The sequence below is a fragment of the Cryptomeria japonica genome, chromosome 4, assembly GCF_030272615.1.
Source record: "Cryptomeria japonica chromosome 4, Sugi_1.0, whole genome shotgun sequence".
NCBI classification, from domain to species: Eukaryota; Viridiplantae; Streptophyta; class Pinopsida; order Cupressales; family Cupressaceae; genus Cryptomeria; species Cryptomeria japonica.
The window spans coordinates 722,575,554-722,599,395 of NC_081408.1; the positions used below are offsets into that span (position 1 = coordinate 722,575,554).

Consider the following 23,842-nt stretch of genomic DNA (forward strand, 5'->3'; position numbering starts at 1 on the left):
AATACCAATGATTAGAGGCGTTGGTGTGGAGGAAACTGTCAGCATTTCTAAGTGGACAACAATTGAGCACATCAGATTTCGGTGTAGGATACTAAGAATTGTGTATATCATAATTAAAGACGCTAGCCAGTGCAGAGCACCAAAATCCCAAGTTTGATTGTCATTTGTATCTACATTAGACACTTGTGCCACCTTTGTCACACGGAAACTCATTCATTCTTTCTTTGTAGACAAAGACATTAATTCCTGCGTGGAATCTATAGACCACAGGCTAACTCTCATTTCTATTGAACACCAACGACTTTTCTTCTCTCAATGGATTTGCAGTGTGCGTCCCCCCCCCCCCAATATATATTTTTGGTTGCCTCATAATTGTTGTTTTCTTCACTTATATGTATGTCTTTGACTATGTGATATATTTTTAGTTGCCTCATAATTGTTGTTTTCTTCACTTATATGTATGTCTTTGACTATGTGATTATTATATAAGGAAATTATTTATGGAATATAGATTTTAAAATATTATAATTTTGTGTAGAGTGAATGTGATTTGAAATTTGAAATTTATAAGAGAAATGACATTCAAATGCAGTTTAAATGGATCATATGTTCAAATTCATCTAGTCAAAGTAGAAAATTATGATTTTAAAGTATATAATATAAATTCCATTCATTTCACAAGATTTGTGGGAGTAGTAGACACTCAAATTACTATTCTAATTCTAATCATTGTTGTATCATTCCCTAACCATTAATCACATTGTTTTGGCATATTGTTAATTACCATTTATTTTTCATATATCATTTATTAGTTATCTTTATCTCTTTTCAAATAATTTATATTTTCATCTCTTCAATCAGCTTCTCATATTAATAAAATTTGTCAAAGCTCTTTTCAATCATCAACAAACTATGTCTTTCAATGGAAGCTTGGTCCTCACATTTATCCTTCACTTAAATTAAATAATTTATTATTATCTTCCCATCAGTTCAAAATGACAATTTTTTATTTAACAAAACCTGAGTTGACTCCATAGATATTTGAACAGCTAAATTAGATTCTTGATCTCCTCCTCATCTCTTAGATGATTTTTTTTTTTTTCTTCAAAAGTCCATAAATAGAATCATTCATTATTTAGATATTTGCAAGTATAGATACATAAAAAAAAATGTAGTTTGAATGAAGGAAGTGCTCCAAGTTTATAATATATGTTTTAGACTTTTATAAATGAAAACAATGATTATTGTTGCAATAATTGAATTATGTTTTTTAAAATGTTTATTAATAAAATATATATGTTTAAATTTTCTACTTTTTATCTAATATTTTATGTGTTAAGAAATTTCTTGTTTATATAATTCTTTATTTTCTTAAACCTAACAATCAGTAAGAGAGTGGGAATTTTAAGACAGATTTAAATTTTTAATAAAGAGGTGGAAGATTTTCTTAAAGGATGTGAAATTTAACAATAGAAAATAGATTTTAAAAATTGCAAGTTTATGAAGTACTTGAAATTCTAATTATTAATCTAAAATTATTAATCTAATTCTAATCTATTTTTAAAATCTAATTATTAATCTAATTCTAATCAATGTCATATCATTCTCTAACCGTTAATAACATTGTTTTAGCATGATATTAATTATTATTTACAAATTCTATCACTATTTTAAACTATATACTTCAAATTTTAGTAATCATTTTGTTCTGCCAATATACCCTTGCGAATTTGTACAGGAACTAGACTACCTTACAGCTCTTGTTTATTCCACATTCAAAGACATCAGATTTATTGGAATCGTTGCTAAGTTATAAAATTAAAGAATTCTGAGAAGTTTCTTGTCCTGAATGTACAGTGGATTAAATCAGCTCTAGATTCAATTTGATGTCTAATCGGTGCATTCAGTAGGAAGGCCCTGCCGAGACCTTTTGGTGTCCGAACAGTAATCATATACCATATAGTTCTTGCGCACCCATCGAAGCTGCTGCTACTCAGCCGAATCCAATGCTGCTTGACTGTACCACGCATTTGCAGAGCAGTCAGAGGAAGAAGTGCACACCTGTGTATTAAAATTCTTGTATGAGGCGACGAAGGGGGCTTTGCTCCAGTCGATCTTCACAAGCCCACCTCTAGTTGCCCAATCGTCTCCGTTCCACAGACTCGAATATATTCTCATGCCTTGATTCTTCGGATATGCCATACCCACATTCTCATTGTTCTTAAACACTCTCACGGGAGTTCCATCCACAGAAAATCTGCTCAATACCATCACATCAGCATAGTTTATGTTATCAGAACGGCCACGTTAATACTTCAGAGCCTTAGCCCGGAAGGCTGTTAAGAACTTAAGCTGAAGGGGTAGGGGTAAATTTAGTTATACTTACAAAATTTGTTGGGAATTCCAGAGAACAGAATAAGTGTGGAAGTCTGCAGTGGGATCAAACCAGAGGTAGATTCGTTGTTCTCGATTGCCTTGGCCTTGTGAGAAAACATTTGTCTGCACGATATAGGGATCTCCAGACAGGTTTCCCAGAAACTCAAAGTCTATTTTGTTGGAAGTTGAAGTCCAATGGACTTCTTCCTTGTTTGTAGCCAAAACTCTTGGCTATTCATATTCTCTTTGCTTGCTCTTTAAGAGCTGATTGTAATTCATTAATGAAGGTTAATTGTTGGAGCTGTTTGCAGCTGTGTATATGTAAACCAGATTGGTGAATAATAGAGTGATTCCCCTGCTTCAAGTGTGGATGTAGGCAATTGCCGAACCATGATAAATTTGTTTGTCTCATTACTTGTGCTGTGTGTTGTTAATTCTGTTTATTTGTTGTTTTCAATTCGATTTCTTCATCCTAACAATTGGTATCAGAGCGAGGTTAGATTGCTGTTTAGATTTTGGTGTTTGAATTTCCAAAATCATGGAAGAATTGAAGATAGAGAAGTTCTCCGGTCAGAGCTTCAGATTATGGAAAGTGCAGATGGAGTCTTTGCTGATAAAGCAAGACCTTTCACTCGTGCTTGAAGGGAAAGCAAAGAAACCAACTGGGATGGCTGATGAAGATTGAGAAAAATTGGACAAGAAGGCGAGAGCGACAATTTTTCTCTCGTTGTCCAATAATTTCTCTTCAATGTCATGGGTGATGCAACAACAAAAGAAGTATGAGATAGACTTTTAGCCATGTATGAAATGGCATCAACTGCAAATAAAGTTTTTATTATGAAGCGCTTGTACAAACTGAAAATGAAGGAAGGTTGTGCTATGGCAAACCACATCAATGAATTCAATACATTGATTAGTCAAGTGACTTCAGTGGGGATGACACAAGATGATGAAAGCAAGACTGTTTTATTATTATGTTCTTTATCAAGCAGCTGGGATGGTGTTGTAACAACAGTTAGCACATCTATATCCGGTAAAAATAAGTTAGTTTTTAGTGATGTAGTAGCTACTCTTCTCAGCGAGGATTTGAGAAGAAAAAATGATGAACCTTCATCCGGTGAAGCCTTAACGATGGTCAGCACCAATAATAGAGGTAGAAGTCATAATAGAGACAGAAATAATTACCATAGACATTCAAAATCAGCAAAGAGATCGAAGTCTAGAAACAAAAATGGTGAATGTTGGTTTTGTGGCAAAGCTGGTCATGTGAAAAAGGAGTGCAGAAATTTCAAAAGGGCACAAGAGAGGGTGCGGGATAGTGAAGCAAATACAGTTTATGATAAAGATGATAGCGTTTTAATCCTTTCAACAACCGACACTACTCCGGATTCATGGGTGCTTGATTTTGGTGCCTCCTATCATGCTACCTCATGTCTTGAAGCATTCATTAACTACCATGAAGGTCATTTTGGCAATGTTTTCTTAGGTGATAACAAAGCTTGTGAAATTATCGGCAAAGGGGATGTATTGTTGCCATTAGAAGTTGGTAAAACATGGCTGCTCAAAGATGTTCTCCATGTCCCAAAATTGAAGCGGAATTTGATATCCATTGGACAGCTCTTTGGTTAAAGTCTTAATGTTAATTTTCTCCTGGATACATGGAAAGTAACCCATGGTACCATGCTGATTGCAAATGGTAACAAAGTGGGAAGCCTATACATATTTAAGACTCATGGTGAAGTGGGAGCTGCAATGGTGATTGCGGACAGCAAAGCGGATCTTTGGCATCAAAAACTTGGGCACATTAGCAAGAAAGGTCTCCATGTTATGCATACAAGAAATCAGCTACTGGGCCTCAAGCTTGCAGACTTAGCCTTTTGTGAACATTGCCTCTATGGCAAACAAAAGAGAGTCAATTTTTTGAAAGGTGGGCGTGACACAAAGACAACACCCCTGGAGCTTATATACTCGGATGTTTTTAGACCAACCGAGATAACCTCCATTGGAGGAGCTAACTATTTTGTAACATTTCTTGATGATTGTACAAGAAAAGTATGGATTTATATGCTTTCTAAGAAATCTGAAGTGTTTTCAAAATTTAAAATTTTCAAGGCTTTAGTTGAAAATCAGATTGGGCATAGGATTAAATGTTTACAAACTGATAACGGTGGGGAATTTTGTTCACATGAATTTGATAATTTTTGTGCTGATAATGGGATTAGAAGAATCAAGATTGTTCCTTTCACTCCTCAAGAAAACGGTGCAGCCGAGAGGATGAATAGAACAATTCTTGAGAAGGCACGATGTATGTTGTCTAATGCAGGTTTAGGCAAATAATTTTGGGCAGAAGCATGTAACACATCAGTATATTTAATCAACTGAAGTCCATCATCTAAATTGGATTTTGGTATTCCGGAAAAGGAATGGCAAGGGAAGAGGATTTCATATTCACATCTTCATGTGTTTGGATGCGAAGCCTTCTCGCATGTACCCAAAGAAAAGCGAAAGAAATTGGATCCAAAGTCACTGAAATGTATCTTTGTGGGGTATGGAGAAGAGCAGTTTGGTTTTAGATTGTGGGATTCAGTTCACAAAAGGATTGTTCGCAGTAGAGATGAAGTCTTTCATGAAACCTCCTTTCCCGCACTACAAGATGCAAATAAATTAGAGACAGATTATGTTCCTATGTCTCTACTTCAGAATTCGACTACCAGTGCTCTACCTCCGGTCTCTCATTCAGTGGGAGCTCCTATGACATCTACATCTGTTGAATACAATTCTCAGTCTGAGAATGATGAAGTGAGTGTTGAAAATGTTTGGTCTTCATTTAATTCAAAATTTGGGGGTTTGCAAAATAGAGCATATCCTCCCCAAAATACCACTGATGTTGGAGGAAACTTGGAAAATCATTATCACGTTGATGTTGGCTCACATTATTTGGTTGGGCAACTTCCACGGTGCTCTGCACCTCCACCGCACTCTTCACATCGTGATCTACACTCCTCACAGTATGCTACGCAGTCCCCACACCCACCTCCATGATAGCCTCTGCAAGCTTGTGCCTCCCCTCACTCCTCGTGTGACCTGCCCGTAGCTTCCTCCACTCCTCCGCAGGCTCCTTGCTCCCTCTCCCGTGAGCTACCCGCAACCTCCATGCACACCCCGTGTGGTCTTCCCCATGAGTTTGTTGCAGTCTTCTCCCCACTCCCGCGGGCTCCCTATAGTCCACTCCATGTGGTCCCTGCAGGCTCCACCTCCACAGTCCACCAGCAGAGTCTCCCTCCCGTGCAGGCCCGTGAGGACGTTGCCACGGCCTTGCGCATGCAGCCCTCTCGCCCATCTCATGTGGTGGATAAAACTTCTGCGAGGTTCCCCTCCTGCGATCTGCGTGCATCAAACGTGGATAAAAATCCATAAGTTTTTGATTACCCTGCAGACAGAGATCAAACTAGACTCAAAAACAGAGTCATTAAAGGGGACATAACCAGAGACAATGGGAGAGATGTAAGATTGCATAAACAGGGATCCCAAAAATTGAATGACTCTACTACTGAAACATAGAGTCAATTGAGGAAATCAACTAGACAGAGGCGACCTCCTGCAAAATCTTTTGATTATGACTTATTGTTTTGTGAAGAGGCTGAACCTTCTTTGCTCATCTTTGATCAAATAGAGCTTGCAACATACAAAGAGGCTTGTAAAAATGTAGACCATGATAACTGACATGTTGCAATGTGTGAAGAAATGGACGCACTAGTGAGAAATCCAACATGGGATTTGGTGCCACTTCCGCTTGACAGAAAGGCATTAAGAAATAAATGGGTATACAAACTAAAAGATGAAGTCGATGGTCACAAAAGATTTCAAGCGAGATTGGTTGTAAAGGGATATGCGTAGCAGCAAGACCTCGACTTAAAAGAAATTTTCTCGCCAGTAGTTAAAATGACTACCATCCGAGCAGTATTGGGCTTAGTTGCAGCCTGGGATCTTGAACTTGAACAACTGGATGTGAAGATGGCATTTCTCCATGGAAATCTTGATGAGGAACTATTTATGCATTAGCCGGAAGGGTTCATTAAAAAGGGACAGGAACACCTTTATTGCAGATTGAAACACAGTTTGTATGAGCTTAAGCAAGCCCCCCGGCAGTGGTATCTTAAATTTGACAAGTTCATGATTGATCACAAGTTTACTCGCAGCGAGTCTGATCCTTGTATCTATTACAAGAAGCTTCCTAATGGCGAATTTGTCATTCTTTTCCTTTATGTGGATGATATGCTAGTGACCGGCACAAGCATGAGGATTGTGAGTGAACTTAAGACTCATTTAGCGAAAGAATTTGCCATGAAAGATTTAGGGGCAGCAAAGAAGATACTAGGAATGACTATTTTTCGGGATAGAAAAAAGAGAGAACTCAAACTATCTCAGCAAGACTACATTAAAAAAGTGTTGGATAGATTTGGTATGGCAGATACTAAGTCTGTTTGTGTACTTTTAGCCTCTCATTTTCAGTTGTCTTCTCAATTGTGTCCTAAAACACAAGAAGATAAGGAGTTTATGGATAAAATTCCATACAAATATGCAGTTGGAAGCCTCATGTATGCTATGGTGTCTACTCGACCAGACATTGCTCATGTTGTGGGATTGGTGAGCAGATTTATGGCTAATCTAGGCAAATCACATTGGGAGGCGGTTGAGTATATCTTGAGGTATTTCAAAGGTACTTCTGATTTTTGTTTATGGTTTGGAAAGGACAAGGCAGTTTTGCAAGGGTTTACCGATTCTAATTTTTCTGGTGACTTAGACAAAAGAAAGTCTACTTTTGGTTATTCTTTCACATTTGTCAAGGCAACGATTAGTTGGGCTTCAAAATTGCAACATACAGTTGCTCAATCAACCGCAGAAGCAGAATACATAGCTCTTTCCGAGAGAGCAAAAGAGATGGTATGGTTGCAACTCTTGTTCAACGAGTTGGGTTTGAAACAATCAAATTTTGTTTAGTTTTGTGATAACAACAATGCAATTTTTATGACTAAACATCAGACATCTCAGCCGCGGTCAAAACATGTTGATGTTCGCAGTCATTATGTTTGCCATATGGTTGAAGAAAGCAAGTTTCGTGTAGATAAGATTCATATAGACCTAAATCCAGTTGATGTGCTCACTAAAGTGGTTAAGTGGGAGAAGTTCGATTTCTGCCGAGCTTCTCTTGGCCTTTCCAATAACTGATAATAGAACTGAGTGGGGGAATCTACTTGTTGCAGCAGTTCATTGGCCTTCAGTGGGAGATTGTTGGAAGTTGAACTCCAACGGACTCCTTCTTTGTTTGCCGCCAAAACTCTTGTCTATTCATATTCTCTTTGCTTGCTCTTTAAAAGTTGATTGTAATTCATTAATGAAGGTTAATTGCTAGAGCTGATTGCAGCTGTGTATATGTAAACCAGATTGGTGAATAATAGAGTGATTCCCCTGCTTCAAGTGTGGATGTAGGCAATTGCCGAACCACGATAAATCTGTGTGTCTCATTGTTTGTGAGCTGTGTGTTGTTAATTCTGTTTATCTGTTGTTTTCAATTCGATTTCTTCATCCTAACATATTTCGTCGTGTTTATCTTCTTGAGAAGACATCTGCACCCATCAAATTAAGAAAGATACATACATTCAGGAGATGAGTTTACATGGAATAATCAGTTCGGAAGCAATAAAATTCAATGTCCACTGGGTATTATGTTGACAACTAGAGTATATTGAAGAGAGAGGGAGAGGGAGAGAGAGTTACATAGTAAGCTGTTACAGTGCCTGCCGAGTCACCGGGCACCAACTTGATTTGCATATCGATTTTTGCAAACAGATATTCATTCTTCGATTGGAACCCTGAACCTGTTTCAATTAACAAAGTTAGTCATATTCATTGAATCGAACAGTGAAACATGAATGGATTAAATTATAAAATGCATATAATATATACCTGAGGACTGATCGAGAGTAAGCTGCAACTGCTGGCCGTTGTCAAGTATCTTAGCGTGGTCATTACCCCACGTGATGTCAAAATTGCTGTAAAAATTTGCAGACACATTCTGCAAATAAGCAAGGTGTGTTAAGAGTAAACATAAGGAGAGCAGCGCCATGGATAATGTGAAGCTGTCGATGCGATAGAGCAGAAACGAAAGGGCGATGGAAATTATGAGGCAAAGGGAAGATATATATATATAAGAAATGCATACAAGCAAAAAAGCCATTGAGCGAAATTTCTGGGAAGTTACTTGTGGTAGGCGGAAGCGGCTCCTAACCCGCGGTTTATAGCTGTCAGTTGTTTCGGCCGTGGAGGCGAAAGAGGCTTCACAGCTGTGGATAACATCAACTATTTTGGCATCATTAGGGGTGACGTGTCTTACGATGTTGACATTTGAATTGTATTTGGGAGCATGATGTTTTGTCCTCCCTTCTGCTTGTACAGTAACTCGGAATTTCTAAAGTGCTCGTGTGGTCCCAACTATATTTAATAAAAATTACTTATGCAACACAATAAAAGAATTCCATCCTTTTTTATTGAAGGTTTAATATCAAATATAATTAATTATAGGATTATTGGTTTTAGGTTGAAAGTTTTTTAGGTTTTTTTCTAAGAGGTAAGATATGAATGTTTCATTTGTAGTATAGTTAGGTATTTACTCTAAGAAGTATGTGACAGTTTCATATTATTACAAGTCATTTGTAGATTTATATATAGATCGTGCAATATTGTCGATTATAATTTGATTTTTTACATGAGTTTTAGGCTGAAACTTCTTCATTTGGAACTCAAGGATTGAGTAGCATCCATTTTTGTCAAAGTCACTTTAGACACATTCTCAACCTCATCTTTATGATGTTGAGGCTTCTTTGCACTCAATAAGATTTGATCATTGATAGATTTATTTAGAAAAAATCAATTTCGACAATAGACAAAATATATTATATAATAATTAAAAATTTGTATTTTTATTATTAGTAAAATATTAATTGTATGATAAATTTGATAAACATATTGATAAATATATTAAGACTGTGAAAATATTACAATAAAAAAATATAATTATTTTTCTAAAATTTATCTTATAATAAGGAATAACCACGTATAGAATTATCCTCATGTGAAAAACACACATAAACATAACAATATAATGAAAATATACAAGAAATGACACGTATAAATCCTAGAATTTCCGTTGCATGGATAATGCCAAATATAAAATCAATTAAAACATCCAAAAAAAAATCCATGAATAATAGACAAAAAATATTTAATTGAATCTTTTATCACAAAATATCAAATAAAATAATTTGAAAGATAGCTTTCTCATCATTAATAGTCTAGCCTCCCCTCGCCCCATTGGAACCCCAACTTGGCAAAAAGTAAGTCCAAGATAAAGTCTGGTGGGAATCCTTGGGATGAGTCTTGGGGATACTTCTAAAATAGAAAAAATGTACATAGCTCTCACACATTCTCCACATCACAAAAGATGACAATTAAAGATTTCCCTACCATCACTCAAAAAAATATAATGTGGAATAATAAAAAAATTTAATGTTTTACTCTGACACCTTGTTTCAAATATCTTTATATCTTTCTTTATGGTCAACTACAGAGTGTGTGAGAGGAGCAAGATTAATTACAATGTGAACTACATCGAGCTTCAAGTTCTTCAACATCAGAAAAAAGATATTATTTGCTCCAAACAACTTTAAAGATTTTTCAAATTCAATGTATAACTAAAATTTTCCCCTGCTTATATGGCTGGTAGTCCTTAAGATTTTACATATGGTAGCTGTTGTATTGCATATGGTTTATACTCTTCAAATCTCTGCTGTTATATGACTTTTAGGCCTTATGATTTTAGGTATGGTTGTGAACTATTATAATTGTAAATGGTTTATATTAATGTAGTTGCAGCAAAACACTATCATGTGTTCCCTTGGCAGTCCTTGTACTGCCCATTTCTCATGTAGTTTATTTATGCATCGATTCAATAAAAATAAAAATAATAGCAAATGACCACAACACGTCGAAGTTGGGGCCCTCATGCCAATTGATGGGTAAGCGGTAGCGGAGATCCAACAACTTGTTCGTAATACCAATCATTAGGGGCGGCGGCCGCCAAAACCGTCGGCGCTTCTAAGTGGATAGTAAAATTGATACGTGGGACTTTTGTGGTGGATTCCGAAAGTCGATGAAGCAGAATCAAACCTAAATTGCGCATTACACAGCTGTGCTAATTCTGTCATGCGGAAACTTGTTCCCACAGACTTAATTCTATTTTACACCACTGGGAAACTCCCAGTTCCACCTCATACAATTGCCTTCTGGAAATTTATAGTTGATGGATTTGCTTCTCTACCTTCCTCATATATATATGGCTTATGTTCGCCTCATTTTTTTCCCATTGCCCTTTGCTCTCTTGTCTATTACAGTAATATACGACATCAACATTGGTAGCTTCATATTGTCCATGGCGCTGCTCTTTTTATGATTAATCCTATCATAGTGCTGGGCTTCGCCAGCCTTCTTCCTCTGATTGCTCTACAAATTGGTGGTATAGTGAAGCAACACTAGATTTGAGTGAGCAGCAAAAGCTTCAATGGGCGCACAAGAAGTATATGATATATGATTACTGTGAGGTACATCATATATGATTACTGTTCCAGATACCTTCCTGCTGAATGCATCCATTAGACATCAAACACTGTCAATCTACTCTACCTCAGGACAAGAAGTTTCTCACTATTCTTTAATTGTACAATATTCACACTCTTTCATTCTTTCAAATTTGCCATAATTTAAAATGTCAATTTAAAAAAAAAATTAGAAAGGAAAAAATTATACATCTATTACATATGACGAGAAGTTATAGAGCATGAAATAGTAATGTGGCGTGATTTTATCACTCTGATTAAAAATATAAATGAATATTAATTATTATTAATTTCATTCTAATTGATTGTGTATAAATAATATAAAGAATTGGAGAAGAGGAAAATAGGATAATATAATGTGATTATGAACATATTTAAAGAGGTGATGGAAATTGATACTAGTATTACCTTTGATAAGAGTCTCAAACAAGTGACAAAAGCTATGTATGTTAAATAAGAAACATGAAAGAATAGATAAACTTAAGATGTTATCATTATAAGTATTAATAAATTTTGGTTTTCATAAGCATGTGATCATAAGATGTGAATATGATAATAATATAAATATGTAAAACAAAAGTTCATAAGATATAAGCAGCATGTGAAAGTGTTTTATTAGAAAATGGATTAATTTTAATTTTTATTGTACTTAATAAATGAAATAAAATAAGTTATTAACAATATTCAAAAACAAAAGCACCCTAATCTAAGTTATCGTAGAAAGTACAAAAGCTAGCAATGAAATTTTTTAATGAAACTAGACTATAGGAAAAATTTGAAAAATGAAACAAAAGAACTTAAACAATGTGAATTTTGAGACTTCAAATGGGATCAATTAGTCATTCAAAAGGTCTGTGCTGATTTTTTCATATCCTTTAGCAATTTTATTTTCTAGATGCTACCACATAAGTGTTGAACACTACCTATTGCTGAAATGCGGGGTGAATCAATATACACTAAAACTTAATCATTTAATCATTTTACTGATCAATCAATCCATCTACCATAAGCATGAAAGTAAATAACTGAAATAAAAAAGCCATTCACACATGAACACCAAGATACATGGAAAATCCAAACTAGTAAAAACCATGGCAAGAATCACACTCACAATATGTATGAAACTATTTATAAACTTTAGGAAAAAGGCTAAGGAGCTCACTACTTCAAGAACGATTCATAGGCTAAGGTGCACAACCTTAGGGCAAGATATATTAATAACTCGCACACACTGAAGATTACCTCTTTAGGGTAAGATACAATTCATTTGACATAATAAGATAAATAGGATCAAACTGTACAAAACTACATCTACTAGAATGCTAATAACAGTTCATAGTTTAGTCCACATAAAAAAAACCTTCATTACTTCTCTATTGAATTTTTGAATCTCTACATCACTTTACATTCACTTCACATCACATACACAACTCATTAATATATCTACACAATTTTTCTATCCTTTATATACCATTCACAACTTCAACAACATTAGTTAGGTTGGCTTAATTAGATGTAACATAGATAAGCACAATAGTCCACCTCAAAAATAATCTCCAATGCAAATGCAGAAGGAAAATGAACCAGGTGAAGGATCATACCATGTTGGCATACCTTCAAGACATCTTCAAGATAACTCCAAAAATGACAACATGGACCAAAAAACCTTAGGTAGGCCTCAAATGATCATACAATTAATGCATGCCAATCATAACTTTTCCAAACTTCAATGTAGATCACCAACTATACTTACAAATGATCAAAATGATAACATATGATATCAAGGAAGCCAAATCAACTATCCACATCACTCTACCAATCTGAAAGATGAGGATGCAATGTAGCTCCAACCAAAATTCAGACTTAAATAACATTTACTATAGATCAAATAACCTTATGAAAGCTAAGAACAAAAAAGTAACTTATCTAGACCAGCAAGTTTCACAACAATGACAACTTGAACTCATATTTAGAACAATCTCTCTTTATCATTAATGGAAAAACTTGTGCCAATTTAACCAATTATCTCCAAAAATTCTCCCAATTTAACGTCAAGGACAAAGGGTACCTATTCAATGAAAAAATGAATATTATACACACTCCCCCTATCTACAACATCTCCTCAAAATTGAAACCAAAACTAACTCAACCACATATATACATGGTAAAAAATTCCTGACCGGAATCCATCTAAACATGTTGTTGGGCAGGGAATATGATATCCATATAAATTGCTTTTAACTGAGTCCAAGGAGTACCCCAATAAACTTGTATAGAGATCAAAATATTCAATTGTCTTTCCATCTTCAAAATGAGATCTTCTCCCTCTTTACAATTGATCAGAACCAATATTGATTTGCATAGTGTTTGAGAGTCTCTTAGAACCTTCACCATACTAGTGAGATGCATGTCATCAATATCTTTCAATCTACAAAAGTATTTCTTTATTTTCTCCTTAGGATTTACTAGTCGATTCAACTTGGAGTACTCCTCTATATCCATTCTCCCTTTCCATCTTTAAGAATACTTCTTAGAGCTCTAAAATTTGAGGGCACATGTATGTCCCCCTATTTTTGCTTTCTTTTATGGAGATAGAAATAGGGTATCATGTTTTAATGGTGAAGAACTAAGGTTTTCACCATTAGATGTATGAAAACCACTAATTTCATGTCTTGTGGACCATTACATTAGGGAAAGATAGGAATTAGATAGATCTAAACCTAACAGGTCTAAATACTGATCTAATTCCAAGGGGTGTTGAAACGTACTCCCTCTTTTCCCTTGAGTTGAATTGATTTGTTGAAGATGCTTAAATTAGGGCAAATATAGTGAAATGAGGTAAATATGCACAAATAGTGAGCTACAGTTGTTGCATCAAGCCACAAACCTAGATCTGAGGATTGTAAGAGGATTCAAATCTATTCCTAGAAGGATCTCCTGCTTTGTCGGGACCAATGTGATGATCACTCTCGTTCTCCACACTTTTCGCACTCCAATGGGGGATCGATTCATCTTTATAAATAAATATTATATTGAAGATCTTAGCTCCATACCTACTTCCTACATGTAGAAAGAAGGGGAAATAGGTTGGCAATAAGGGTTTGCATAAGTCAAACCCTGATTTAGGAATTAGCCTTGAGTGAATAACTACAAATACTAAAATAAATAATTAAAGGATATACCTTAGATCTGCAATGACTACTAATGACGCTCTTCTTCTTGAATGTAATCCTGTAAGTTGTATGAAATGGCATGAACATGACAAAACCCTAATCACACACACATGCTTGCATATGAATGTTGTAATTTGCTCTAGAATGATTGAATGAATAATATGTATCCTAGAAGACCTTTGGAAATGCTTGATTATAAACACTTCAGTGCTTGAATGGTTGATTGCTTGAATGAAATTGCTAGTTATGAAATTAAGTTGATCAAATACCTTTATATATGAGGATCTAGGTCAATTTACCAATTAGGCCCACCTCCAACAGTCATATAGATCCATTGACTTCATTTTCCCCTAGAGGGATGGATCTCACCCCCCTCCTTGAAAATTGGGCTCCAAAGAGGGGGAACAGGGCATTGGGTGCTCTCGACCAGGATCAGGGCATCGGTGTTGCCCTGGTCTTCCTCAATCAGGGACCAAAATCAAGTCCTAAGGAGGAGGATACACCTCCAGTGAGTCATTGGTAGGTGTTTGAGGCATAAAATTTGGAGTTAAGACACTAAATGGACCCAAATAGGAGGCGAAGGGGAGACGTGCTAAAATAGGGGCACAAACATGAGGTGTCAATTGTCTTGGTGACAATTTATGATGCTACACATGTATACCACATGGAATTGTTAAGAGAGTAAGAGAGTGATGAAAAATTATCTTGGCAAGGTCATTTAGCAAGACAACATCAATTAGAAAAGCAATTTATAGAAATGAGTGTTGAATCACAATTCCAAAACAAAAAATAACATATGAATTGCAACTCACAACCTCAAGCTATGATGAAATGAATTAATGTATAAAATTAGGGTCTAGAAAAATATTACCATAAATAATGGAAGTTTTGAATTTTCTAATATTTATTATCTTATTTATATTTTCATTATTATAGAGGGGTCTACATGAGAAAGATAGAAAATATGTCTTATAGATGAGTGTATCAACCAACTAGGCTCCAAGTATTGAAGTGACACATTATAGAGGTCATCCACACTCATGAAGTATGCCACACTAACTTTTCTTAGGTTTTAATTTTTAATTTTTAGTTGTATTTAGGAAAAATAAACCTTTTAAATTATTTGGCACCTTCACTAGATGTGAGATTTCATATTGGGAACTTGAGTTCAATTTGGTTGCCTGGGTCTTATTTGCATGATTGGGTCTAACTGGTGTTTATGGGATTTTTCTTGAAATAGTGAAATAAATAAGATTTGATTGATCAAATCTCTTTGATGTTATCACATGTTCCTCTAGTGATGTGAGAGCATGCAAGTGGTCATATATATATATTACTACGTGACCAAACATATTCTGTAGCACTAGAGGTCACAATATTTATCTATATAGGAAAATTGATCCATGACTAACACATCTGTTAACCTAGGATCAATTCTTATTTCTTATATAATATTTGATAAGGATGAATAGGCCTGACTGCTATTTAGGGAAGACAAAATTGTCCTATATTCACATTCTTGTTGTTTATTGTATGTGATTAGAAATGACTAAATGTGTGCGTGAATCAACTAAGAAAAAGAAGGATAAATTGAACATGAATGATACAATATATAAAGTACAAAATAAAAATGCATCAATGAGGCACATATATAGAAATAAGGCATAAGAAGGAACCTAAATTTGTAAACTACAACAAAAAGTGTTGAACTAGTGCGTTGCTGGCCGTAGTCTAAGGTGCCTATGATTGATAGAAAGGAGCATAAATATAGTCAAGAGGTCATATAGGTCTATCTCCCAAAAAAAATAGCCAAAAAGTGTTAGACGCATGTGCTAAGTACTCTACTCTATAGGTATTGGCAATATGTGTTATCATTGATGTGAACCCGACGTCTAACAATATATGTTCTTGATTGCTAACAATTATTCTCCTATCATTGATGCCAATTTATTGTCATTGATGCCAACCTACAGTTTGTGTGGTCATTTAGCAATATAATATTTAGCAATAGACTACAAGAAATCACCAAAAAATTATAGTTTTCCAAGTAAGGTTTGGAGATGATAGATGAGAGAAATTCCTAGGTTGAGGTAGATAAAAACTCAAAGAAAATTATTGATAAATCAATTACTAGTGATGTTTTATAAACCAACATATTCTCCAATCCAAAGATACATTATGAGGAGATGAACCTCTTGGACAATGATTCACTCCCATATTGTCAAAATCAAGAAAAGTTTCTAAAAGGTCAATATAGCTAGTGAATCCTTAATTATATTAGAGAAAGAAAGATCAAGAAGCAATTTTGTATGAGATTTACATGACATATATTGCAAAGTGAATTCATAGGTGTTGAATTGCTAAGACATAATGGTAGAGAAATTACTTTAGTCAAATAGAAAAAGAGTGAAACAAGAAAAATAAGTAATGATAAAGAGAGAGAAAGAGATACGAGAGTAGAGATTTGATTAGGAGAAAAGATAGCCCCTAGTCATACAAAATGAATCAAGAAAACCTTTACATCCTCCAAAGATGGATGCACATATGGTTAAGCTCCCTATTTTTGGAAATACACCAAGTATGTTAGTGAACATCTCTTTATCTTGGATTTTTATTGGAGCGGGTTTGGCATTAATTACATGACTAGACCCAATTTTATGATTTTGTGAAGACCTCAATGATTATGCATTAAGATGGTGTATTAAAGAATTCCCTAATCATGATAAAACATGGAAAGAATTGAGTGACTTATTTTCATAAATTTTCATTCACCTAATGTATGAATAAAATATAGAAGATGAGAAAAACTAAGAAGGAATTAGTAAAATATTATGAATATTTATTTAAAAGTGTGCCTAGAAAACTAGAAGAAACCTTGACATGAAAGAGATGAATAGTTTATTTTAGGATTAACCCCTCACATAATAGTAAAAGTAAATGAGAATTTTTGCTCTTCATATAAGGATGTAGTAGAATTGATCACCAAAATAGAATCCTAGTCAAAGATACGAGAGAATGATTTAGTAGGAAAGATTGAAATTGATAATTTCAATTAAAGTGGTAAAATGTAATGTTGAATTAAGATATTCTAATGAAAAGTGGGAAGGTTGAGATTCCTCCACCACCTAGAAGAAGTAAAATTTTGTTTAAAAATTATGGTAGGGAAGAACATCTAAGAAATAAATGTTTGATAATCAAAGACACTAAGAAGGCTAAAATAATTCTTTTCCCTCCTTTTTGACATCACAAAGTAAATGTATTAAATTTTGCGAATACCCCATTGCCTTCAATCCAACTACATCTAGGGATCTTTTTAGTTCTTTTATTATTTATCTATCTCTTTACCATTTAAACGTCACACCATCTTCCCATATTTGCATAGACATTTGAGAGAAGAACATAAATCATAATACTTTTAAGACCAAAAATAAATAAAAAATATCATTGTAAATACTCTTAAACCTATTGTCATACATACGTGATCTGCGGGCACCAAAAAGCACATCCACGCATATACCAAATATTTAATTGACATCTTAATGATAAAGTTTGGAATGTACTAGAGATACTTAGCATAGGGATCCACTACTACATAGAGGGGTGTTCTAAGACAATTTTTAAGATAATTTTTGAGGAAATTGTCTCAACTTGAGACAAAAAAAGTTTGGTATTGTATTAAAAAATGTCTTTAACCGAGTGTCTTAAATTATCGTCTTTAAAATTGTCTCTATAGAGATCATATAAAACATAATTTTTTTTTGTCTTTGTAGAGACAATTTGGGATTTAAAGACATATAGTCTCTCTAGAGAAAGGCTACATATACTCTCAAGCAAAGAAAATTCTTTATTAATTGTTACATCAAAACACCAGTACAAGGCCATTTACACATTCATATGTAGAAGCCAAAAGATCACGTGACGGTTGGACTTCACATTCCTAACATTCTCCCCCCTGAAGGCCAACTAGTTCAGCCATGCATTGTGGCATCCCTGCATTTCTAGTTCTAAACTCATAATACAACCAGCCTACAAGATTTTAGCTTTACGAACTCTTGTTCACGTACACATCAGATAAGCCCTCTCCAAATCAAATCAGAATCAAAGACATCTTCTCATATTACAAACTCACCCATTAATCTAGAATCAGAAACAATGCGTTTTTTAATGTAATATGAACCATTTATCCATAAATGAATCTTTTAATGAGCCTCCTACCTGATTTTGACTGCATTTAAACACCTTTTCTTCTTGTTCAATTCGATCATATGAGTCTCCTTCAAATTGTTGTAGGCTACCCCACCAACCTACTAGACTAGCAGCTACATCATCATGGAGTCATACTGTATTCAAATAACATTATTCTTTTATTACTTTCTTGATCCCTTGTTGCCGCTCTCTCCGGGGCAACACAGAGCTCAACAAATCATTGACTACAATACATTTGTCCTCTCTTATGGACTCATTTCTGCCTTCTTCCTTGGACCTATCGAAACAAACAACCAAAATATCATGCAGCTTCTACTTCAACCACATCATCTCAACGTGTTCCTTCACATCACACCAAATCACATAGCACAACTCATAACCGCAACATGCAACTTCATGTGTGAATGAGTCAACTGATGGGTCATGTGAGTTGTGTCTATTAATTTGCCCATAGTTTTCAATATTCTTGTTTATTGCCAAACTCGGTTCTATAGACTACGTGGAGACAATAGTATTTTATTTTGAAGATTGACCTAAATAAGGCAAATAGTGGTTTTTTCAATTCAGCATATCAGAATTAGAGGGCAGTTCCTTTACTGCCTATGTGGCATTAGGACCATCAAATGTCCCCTGGGAACCTTCCAACGTCTGTGACAATGAACTCAAATCTATTTGTGTTTTAGAATTCTCCACCCTTGTATTCATATGTGACATACCAAATATGTGACATACCAAATTGTGGCATTGGCTGCATGATATAAACAAAACACATATTAATATCTCCATTCTTCAAATTTATAACAACCTCATTATGTGGTGGAGCGACATTCAGCACTTCCTCCAATCTGCTCCCCTTCTGCTCTGATTCATGGAGGCTCTTTTGTGCTTTGTGTTCTGAGAGGACTTCTTCGAGGGACTTTTATTTTTGCTTCACTTCTGTATATTTAGCTGATAATTCTTTAGACACATTCTTCTTATCCATCAATTGTTCCTCAACATTCTTCAGCTTGACCTAAAGCTCAATTTCTCTCAAGAAAGCATTTTGCAGATCTTCTTGAAGAGTAAATAATTTCACCTTTGAACATCTATGATTGTTTTCTAGAGCTATTAGAAGGTTCTCAAGCTCAAGATTCATGTCAGTTGATATATCTTCAAGGCTACCAATATTTAAGTTTTCTCCATTTAAGCTTTCCTTTAGACTTCACAGTCTTGAGCTACAAAATTCATGCAAAAGAATCCTCCATTAAATTTAGTAGATCTATGAGTAACAAATTTTCCTTCTTTAGGTTCACAATTTTGTTCTCTTGGTAGTCCACCAATTTCTCAACATCATATGCCTCATCTTCCTCAAGTTCATCTCCACTCACCTTAGCGCCATCTTCTCCAGCCAAATCCTCCTCATTTTTCCAGCCATCCCACCAATCTACATGGCATTTCATTTTCAACTTTATCATGTACAACATCACTCTTCGTCAATTTTAAATTACTAAGAAATTCTTTGATGACTGAATCGGCCTCATGAACTTCTTCCATCTGTGATCAATCCAACCAAGCCCTAATACCAATAATTAATTTAAATGAGCCAACAAAAATATATAATCAATAAAAAATAGTAGAAATAAAATAACACAACAAAGACACGAGACAAAAATTTACAGTGGTTCACCATAAAGGCTATGTCCACTCTTATAAAGGGGAAACTATTTTTTAATAATTAAATCAATACAGTAGTACAAGACCATTGATAAATTCATTTGTAGAAGCCAAAAGGTCATGTGATTGTTGGACTTCACATTCCCAACAGCTTTCTATCAAATGCACTCACTAGACTTCAAATATGAATTACCCATTCACAAAATAAAGAGGATTTTGTAAATTATTTATTAATATATCACTCAAATTCATTCATTCTTTCATATTCTTACAGTAATAATCTTATTTGAGCTCCTAATTATTTTATAGCATTTTCATGCCCAATCGAGGGTTTTCTATTAATTTGTTGTTTCAAAAGTTGTACAAAAGTGATGCCTCAAATACAATGATATTTTTAAACCACAATTGTTATACCATTGGGTGTTAGTTTTGAATTGAATGTCCTCTCATGGCTACCAAGCATTGATTTTTAAAATAATTAAAGTTTGTGAAATTAACTACATAGGGTCCTCACTAATATTGTGTTAATATAAATCCTTATTGTAATTCATATTGTATAAATATTATATTATTACAATAGTTTAATTTAAATTTTTAATTAAATTTATTATCAATTATTTAGGAAAAATTTATATAGTACATTGTATATTTAGCCGATAGGCTATACGAGGACTTGCACCAAAACAAGGTGCAAGGGTTACAACGATAGCAAAATATAGTTTAAATAATATATTAAAGGGTAAAAATTTTCATAATGTAATTATTATTACTTCATTAACCAAAGTATTGACAATAATGTAGTAGAGTGTCACAATATAAAATTGAAATAAAATAGCCAACCAATCAATGCTTAATGACTAGATTTATGCGAAAAATGTGCTAACATAAGGCACAACTTTACACTCAGTAGAATAAAAAGAGAATCATTGAAATTTCTAAAACGAAATTAGAATATTAGAAAATTGAAAGTTTAAAATATATATATATATATGATTGAGGTGATGGATCTAGACCTACATCCATTTGCAATAAATAATGCTTGTAACATTAATCAAATATTATATGTATTTTGACACACAATATATATTAAACCAAATTACTAGTTTAATCTTTCACTTTCACAGTGCCTAGATGATAGGAAGATGCTTATCAAGGTTGTACAATTCGAGTTCACACCTACCACTTGCATTTTATTGAAAGTTTCTAAAGCCTTTTCATTGAACCTCGACTCTAACATTAAATAAATTCTAAGTGTAATTGAACCCTGACCCTTATCTTATTTGATTCACAAACCTAATCATAACTCTTCTCCTAGTAAGTTGATTAGCTCTGGCATTCACATATTACTACAACATCAATCACATGATACTATTTTGTTTTACCCAAATTATTACTATATAAGTAGCGCTATTACCTGTCATATTGAATAAGATGGTACTCAAGTATATCAATGTATTAATAACTAAAAAAGTAACAACATTCATTTTGTACTAAATATCCACTTGGTACTACTGGTTATCAAACAAATTTCTAGCCAATAACAAGCCATTTTCTACAAAATGCTAACAAATATATGCACATTATACATTTATATGAAAAAATAACAAAATAACTTAATAAGTTTGATTTGTAAAAATAACCAAAATACAATATAAGATCACAGATAGAATCTAAATATCCTCACCGACATAATAGACTTTGAGATGGGCATGGTTATCAATAAATCTAAAAGGAAAGAAATTAAGGGGTGTGAGAAACTACCACCAACTCCGCATAACAAAACATTACATAACACAGCATGAAGAGGTCATGTCTGATCATGAAAGAGCACATTTGATTTAGTCAAGGGTAAACAAACCCAATACATGATATTCCACCGATCAAAAATTTCAAAATTCTATTTTGCGTGATAATCAGCCATCATATTTCACTTTCTTGAAATATGAACAAGGGAGAATCAAAATTATGAACAAGAGACAAATTTTTCTAAGTAATAGAAGCCAATTATAGAAAAAGATGGTCATAAATTCCTTTATTCAAAAGAGTAACCAAAATCATAGAATCTTTCTCACAAATAACTTTTATCCAACCCAACTAGGAAGCCTTACTACAACAAGAACAATAAGGGTCTCCATTTGATTATTAGAATGGACTCCCATAGAAGTAGAAAAGAAGAAATGAATTAAACATTTATTATCATGACTCACTCTATCAATTCCTATTGGCCTTGGCCCTCTCAAAGATCCATTAGAATTAATTTTTAAAAACATTGGAAAAGGAGGACAACACTTACCAATCTTATTCACCTTTTTGGAGGCCGGCAATCAAACATTTTGAACAAGAGAAGTGGTAGAAGAAGAAAGACTAAGACTACAACAAAATTGAGACCCATAAAGGGGAAAGACCCTAAAGAGAGCATTTAGCAGCAATAGCTTCCTAAATTGAAATATTTATCTTCTACCAAGCCTAAATGATAAGGCACTAATGACCTTGAAAAAAATACAATGATTTCTCTCTAACCAAATTTGTTAAAGAATATAAATAAAACCAAAATCCCAAGTTACAACCTAATGAGAGACTTGTATAGACGGTTGTCCCATCCTAGCCCAAAATTCAACTAATGCAAAAGTATTAGTAATAGGATTATTGCATATTCCCCTCAATAATATTTAAATTTTTTAAGTAAGAGGAGATAAAAAAAAATGATGATGAGAATTTTTCACTCTACTACCACATAAAATGCATTTGGAGGTCTAATGAATCCTCTCTTTAAAATATTATCCCGAGTTAGTATTTTATTCTAACTTAAAGCCAAATAATGACCAACTATGTTTATTTCAATTTTTCTTCCACTAAAGAAAATATTTAATCATATCATTCTATTTCTCAAGATACTAATAGCCAAGATCCATTGAATTAGTTACTTTGGAATCTTCAACCTAAGAATGAAAATCATACTTCTATAGAGGACTACAAGGTTTTTTATAAAGAATAAATGCATGGTTAGCCTAAGAAAAAAAATATTCATCTCTAGGACAAAGGGTGGTGCTCTTCTAGTGATATATCTGAAATTTTTCCAACTGAGTATATTCCTTAAAATGTGCAACTTTAAACCAATCAATTATTTGGAAAAAAATCAAGTAAGAATAAGAGATTAGGAAAAAATTGAAAGAGTGGAGGATTAAGGTCCTAAGAGTCCTTCCAACAAAGAGCTCTAACACATTCATTAATAATCCAAAATGAATCATGTTTAAGAATAGAATCTCCTATATTAACAATTAAATTTCTTCAACAAATATTTTGGGAGCATTCCCCTATGCAATGCTTGCAAATATGATTTGACCAAGGTCACTATGTCAAATTCAGTCATAATTATAGAATTAGTTGAAAGGGTATGTAATAATTATGACCCTATGAAAAGAAATATTATGGATTTAAATGAAAGAAGCTATTCAATGTGGAAAAATCCTTAAATAAAATTATTTTTAATTTAAACACTAATGAACTAGTATTTATCATCGTAAGGACTTTATCTACACATAACGTAATAAGAAAAAGTAATTTCATAAGGTAAAATGGTTAGCACATCATAGAGTTAAGAAGGAAAATATTATGAAGAAACTAGAGTATGTTCAAAATGATTGGCTATATCTAACCAATTTAGATAAATTTGACAAATAATACAAGAACATCTATTGAGAAATATGATTCCTTGGTAATGGCAATCAACAAAAGTTGAAATAAGATCACAATGTTTTCTTC

At 33.9% G+C, this 23,842-nt stretch overlaps 1 pseudogene; it reads right to left on the reverse strand.

The window, feature by feature from the left end:
* Positions 1–1,890: 1,890 nt before the first annotated feature.
* LOC131875343 (xyloglucan endotransglucosylase protein 1-like) lies at positions 1,891–10,615 on the reverse strand (annotated as a pseudogene).
* Between the last annotated feature and the right edge of the window lie 13,227 nt (positions 10,616–23,842).